Here is a 6013-nt window from a genome sequence, read left to right on the forward strand (position 1 = left end):
ATGGTGGCTTTTTTGCGAGAATTACCGAGTAATCGGCGCTTATCCCCTGCAGTACTTACGTGTGTGGAAAAAAGCTCTGTTGGATTGCTTTGGAATCCCTCCAAGAGCAAATTCTAAAGGAACTTACCTGTTTGTCAATGGGCGATAATGTCAGTTTACGAGTATTGAAAAACAGGTGGAAAAAAAATCCAACCGTCGCAATTTAGTTTTGAGAACATTGATTGGAGTTTCTGAAATGGGTAACATGTCCTTTTCATTGTTCAAGACGATGCGTCATTGTCATGCGTCATGAATTTTGAATTTACTAACCCATGAATATGTCACGTATTTTATAGTTATTATCAGCCAATTGTTCGTAAGAAAAGTATTTTTAATAAACATTATTTAAAATGGCCCAAGTGTTTGGATTCATTACTACATTTCCCGATGAAAGGATTATTTTTTCGTCTGTTTGATTGTTGCATCCAACATTATTGTTTTTTCATGAAAATCAAAAAACTAGCTCCAAATTAAATTCAACGATCAATGAACGCAATTTCAACGTAACGTATAATGCATTTCAAATTTTATTGTCTTGAGAGTGAAACTAACTTTATTTGGGTGTCATTGTTTACGAGGCCTACTCTTTGATCCTTTCAATCCTGTGAAATCAATTAATTGTCTACATAAAAAGCCCAGGAATACGACTCTTGTCTACCCCTCTATTAAGAGCTAAGTGAATTAGTCCGCATGGAGTATCTGGCGTGAAACTTGTCGATTCGACGATTGTCACTAAATCCCCGTAATTTTTGTATGAGTAGATAACATTATAATCGTACACTGCCGGCTCTGTTACTGTATAACCTTTATTTTTTGGGGATACATCAGATACATTCCTTCCCAATGAAAATTTCTACTTCACAGAATTCAGTGGTGTGTTAAAGTTATTTTTAATTTTAAAAGTTATTTAATCAGATTTTGTATTGAAGGCCTCGGAAGACCTTGTTATAATCTCACTCAACTTGAAAGCAGTAGTAAACAATATGTTTGCATCTTGTACCTCCAATCACACTAAACGATGCAGCAGAGCGTTAATGAGGTGAAAATCATGTGGAACCCGTGTCACAACCCCTGAACAGTGTGATTCATAAGATTTTCAAGCCATAATAATAGTATCATCGAGCCTCTGTATAATATTTATACGTATGTATGATTGAATAGCCCAAAGTCGGCATGTACTACGTACATGTATACCTAGGCGAAACAAAAAGTCGAAAGAGTAAGAGAGAAAGCCAGAGCGAACTGACGTAGCGCAGAGATTTACGGTCACGGGTCGGGGCATACATCCTGTATGAATGGCGGACAGCTTGCAATAATTCAACTCTGCGGCCACACCTCGGGGCCACTTCCCGCCTAAAGGCCGCGGCACGCCGGCAAAGCCCGAGAGTTATACGTATCCCGTGTCCGTATCTGCGTCCGTACGTATACGTACACTGTGTGTGTTTTCTCTTTCTCTCGTTTGTGCACGAGAAGGAGCAGAACCGTCCGAACACCGTATACATACATGCACCCATACGTACGAGCAAGACGAGTTTCCGGTAACCGCGTGCTCGACATCTCGCCGGGGCTGGCTGCTTTACTACATTTCTCTCTACCGGTGGGCCCCTCGTACCCCCTTACCCTTTCTCTCTCTCTTTTTCCCTTCCTCCTTTGAATCGCCATCCTCGGAGCTTTTTTCTCCTGCCTTTCTCTACCTTCACGTTTCCTTGTACGGTCGAGTTTTTCGTTCGCAAAACGCGTGGCAGTACAGTACTTAGTCTACTTCTTCTTTTCCACGCTATTAAATAATGAACGAAAGGTTTTGCCGAGCTGTTTGCTCGAGTGTGCCATTTTCCGTGCTAATTGCAAGTGCCTCGGGTGATTCGTTAAATCTCAGAGGGTCGAGCTTAATTAAATTGGAACCTAATTTTGGCTGTCTCTTAGTGAATAAACGTCGTACTTTTACAAGGCATCAAAAAAACTTTTGTCACTAAATTTTCAATTTAATTACTGGAATCATTTATGCACGAAAGAATAGTTTCTTTCCTACATTATAACATTGAAATTATTGAATTGAATTTTTTATCAACAAGTAATAAGGCCTAACTAATAATTGAAAATAATCACAACAGAAGTTGGTATATTAGTGACTGTAGTGATGCTGCTGATCGATTTTTAATACAATACCAGCCAAACCACTCTAGGGTCTTAATACTTACCTGCCTACCAAAAGATTTCGTAAACCTAATCATAATGTTTTTGAAGATGGCAAAACTTGAGAACTTTTCCTTCTAATGGTTTTGAATAATATCGATGCATTCTATAGCACAGAACAAATTTAACATAAATTTAACATTCTTTCAAGGATTCGGAACAATAGTAAAGCAAATTCATTGAAGTGTGTCATTGATTGATACCAGTGTATTTTTAATGGTAGAACTACTCTGAACACATTCGTACTAATAACACAAATATACAACCTTGTAGTACATATGAACGCAAAAGCTCATAGTTGTATTATAGACTTTAAACTAATTAGAAACAATTTTTTCAGCAGCATCTTAAGCTAGAGACACAACTTTTATCTTCTAGATTTATGAATACATCAAAAGTATTTGATAAACAGCATAACTGTTCAGTTGTTATGCCAAGTTATTATATCTTTTACAATTTTGTGTTCTTCCTCTGTTGCAATATGCAACGGTAGATTCAGCACCTAATCCAAGCACCGCTTCTAATCACTCGTGGGATGATGCCTGGAGCCAGTTGTCCAAGACAGACTCTATCAATGACATATTTCTCCACCATTATCCGTTAGAATAAGCACATTTATCATTGATTGATGAAATGAAAATGGATCATGTATAACCTGAAAAGTATAAAATATTAATTCTACCGAATTTAGTACAAAGACTCATGATAAACTGATGAGTACTTATCAATCTTAGTATTTGCGATGAAGGTTGTTGCATCTCTTGGTGTGAAGAACCGAAAGAAAAATTTGGCTAGCCGGCTTTACAAATCATTGTTTAGCTCTGTTTGCTTTCTAGAGTTTAGTAAATATCGTCTCTCTTTTTTATCCAGCCTATTCGATTATCTAAAAATACAAGAAGCAGTTTTTGAATAAACATGGTTACACTATTTCAATGAGTAATTTTAATAAAAAAACTTAGCCGCTTTTCCAATTTTCAAAATTTATTTGGCTTGGGTTAAAATTGTAACAATTTGGATGATTATCAAACTCCTCCAAACCAACGGCTACTCTGTCATTCAACAGAATGTTTTGACTTGCGTCCTTATTTGTGTGTGTAGTTTTCTTACGTCCGAAACACTAAACGAAGCGATGAGGTGATGGAGATACAAATTGATGTATGACGAAGTTGGAGATTACACTGTCGTTCTGTGTAGATTGCACCAGTAAAGCATCACGTTTTCATCTATTTGACTTACGAGACAAAAATTTTTTCGAGTAGGAGACTAAAAATGCTCGTGGATCTGTTTGCAATAAGAAATTTGTATACCTTGTAGAAAAGGGTTAGCTATTAAAAAAATTTGTAAAAACCTACCCGATCCCACATTTTTCTTCAATTTTTTTCTCCTCTGCCAATAGTTCTTTGTCTAAAAATTTTAAAGTTAGATTAGTTGGATGAATGTAAAACTTATTCATGTTACAACAATATGCCAAGCACTTGCCTATCAACAATTATGATTACAATCTTTCCTGTTCGTCTACTGAATAGCCTTTGACTCCATCATACTCGATTGAGGCAACGAATTCAGATCGGCAGTGGTTTCTGTGCATATGTTTTTTAAGAGCTGTAGAAAAAAAATGCCTAGAATCTCAGCAGTCATACGAAGGTCCGTTTTCGCGCGAGGTAGGCTATACACCAAGTGTCTATACGTAAAAGAAATTTAGAGCGAGGAAAAGGAGCTCCAATAGGTGTGGTGGCGGAAGTGAGGGGCAAAGGAGAAGAAGAAAAAGTAGCAGGACGGTCTAGCGACGTGGAAGAGAAAAAAGGAGAGGAGCTGCTGATATATCGGTCGCACACATTGCACTGGATGGAACGCAATATGTCCGTAGGGGTGGAGGAATGGGAGGAGGCCGAGAAAGGCAATAACCATTAGGTCCCGAGGAAAACTGCCCCATTTCAAACGACATGAACGGTCGAATATCAGAAAATTTATATCTCCCCGTTGCTGCTGCTACTGAACCGAGAGGAGCACCAGTCTCGGGACACATATCGCGCAAGTGGCAAAAGTGCGCTCTCTTTCTCTCCTCTTTTTATATCTCAACCCTTGGTTCCTCTCCCTCTCCCTCTCTCTCTCTCTCGCGTTATAAACGCTGCCAGAGGCGGCGGCAGCAGCAGCAGCAAAAGAGAGCTCGCGTATACATTTGCCGGCGTCATGAACGCGTTTTTCGGCTCGACTTCCGCACTTCTCTTCTCTCCTCCTATTTCCTCTTCTTCCATGTAACTTCGTAAATTATCCCTGTACTCGAGAATTGTGCAAAGTACGCCATCACATAAATCGAGCGAAAGCACATGCACCCTTGTTATGTGACCAAGCCAGTTTTCTGGTGGCGCAATTTGTACATCAAACAATGAGTTAAGCACTATAAACAACCACCAGTGTTTTTCGTTTTCCTCGCAATTTTTTAGTTTAGCAAGTGTACCTACACGTAGTCTTCAATCATTGTGGCGACTCAATACACTATTAATTCAAGTGTGCTCAAGTATGTGTCTAAATCGTCTGATTAAAATTCTTGTTTTTTTTATTAAATGAATCGCATTTGTGTAGATAAAAATTTTAAGAACAACCAAATGTATGGGGTACCAACTACTTTACTAATTCTGTCAAACTGAGCACTTTTACGAGAACGGAAAACACCAATGTAGGAAGTCAGTAGAGTCAAAAAACTTGGCTGTCACAGATTTAACACACAGATAATACAAAAGTGTGACATCTGATGTTTCACTCTTTACAGCCTTCTTGTGTCAATTGTTAAAGGAAAACACTTTTTAAATTTAATGGTTAAATAGTTGACGAAGCATCGATTAAATTTTTTTTAAAACGAATACGACCGTAATGCATTTTATGAAAAAGAACGTGTACTTCAACACACTCGAATTTACAGTGATATTCAGTAATATTCGTAAGGCGATACACGAGTGTGTATTATGGGTCGACGCAAAACGTGCCATTCTGCAATGATTTAGCTCCTATCCGAATAGGGCAAGGGGGCAATGTCTACTCCTTTCATTCACGACTTGTTGAGAAGAGAGGAGAAAAGAGAAGAGATGAGATTGCAGAAAAATTAGAGGTTACACTAAGAGTTAAGAATCAAAAAAATGACTGCAGCAGTAGCACGCCCGACGGTATGTGTCGTAAGCAATACAGCATCAAGCAAGAGTCAGTATTACAGATAAAAAGAGGGAATGAGAAGAAGTTAAAGAGAGGAGAGTGGGAGCAGAAATCAGCAGCAAGCGGGCAGAAATTGCTTTTCCCCTATAAGGTGCCATTATCACGCACCATCTTGTTCGAATGGCTCCGTAAAACGCTAAAGCAGGAGCTCTGGGTATTGCCGCGTCGGCTGGTTGGCTGCTGCTGGTGCTGCTGTGTCCAGCTCTCACGTCTCTTGCGGTCAGTTGCACGACCTCGACTTCTCTGCAAAAAGTCTCTTTTTCTTTCTTTCTCTTCTCGAGCACGACGGTGATCGTATAACTTTCCTCTCGTTCCTTTGCTTCTACGTGCATCCCTCGCTCATATACACGCTGGCCTGCTGCTGCTGCCGTTATGTCTCGTTTTTCTTGAAGAAGAGACTGATCTTAACAGAAGCTCTTTTCGCCCGCTACAACAGCTACTCTCGTTCTTCGTTTCTTCCTTCCTCTTTTCGCTTTCCTTTTTTTCTTTTCTCTACTCTTTCATTTTTACTTCTGTTGTCACTAGTAAGTGGAAAGGGGGCGCCAGTTGGCATACATGCTGCTGCAGTAAGGAC

This window comes from Copidosoma floridanum, unplaced genomic scaffold (genome assembly GCF_036245765.1).
Source record: "Copidosoma floridanum isolate Cflo_tuat_1 unplaced genomic scaffold, Cflo_Japanese_pri ptg000030l, whole genome shotgun sequence".
Lineage (NCBI taxonomy): Eukaryota > Metazoa > Arthropoda > Insecta > Hymenoptera > Encyrtidae > Copidosoma > Copidosoma floridanum.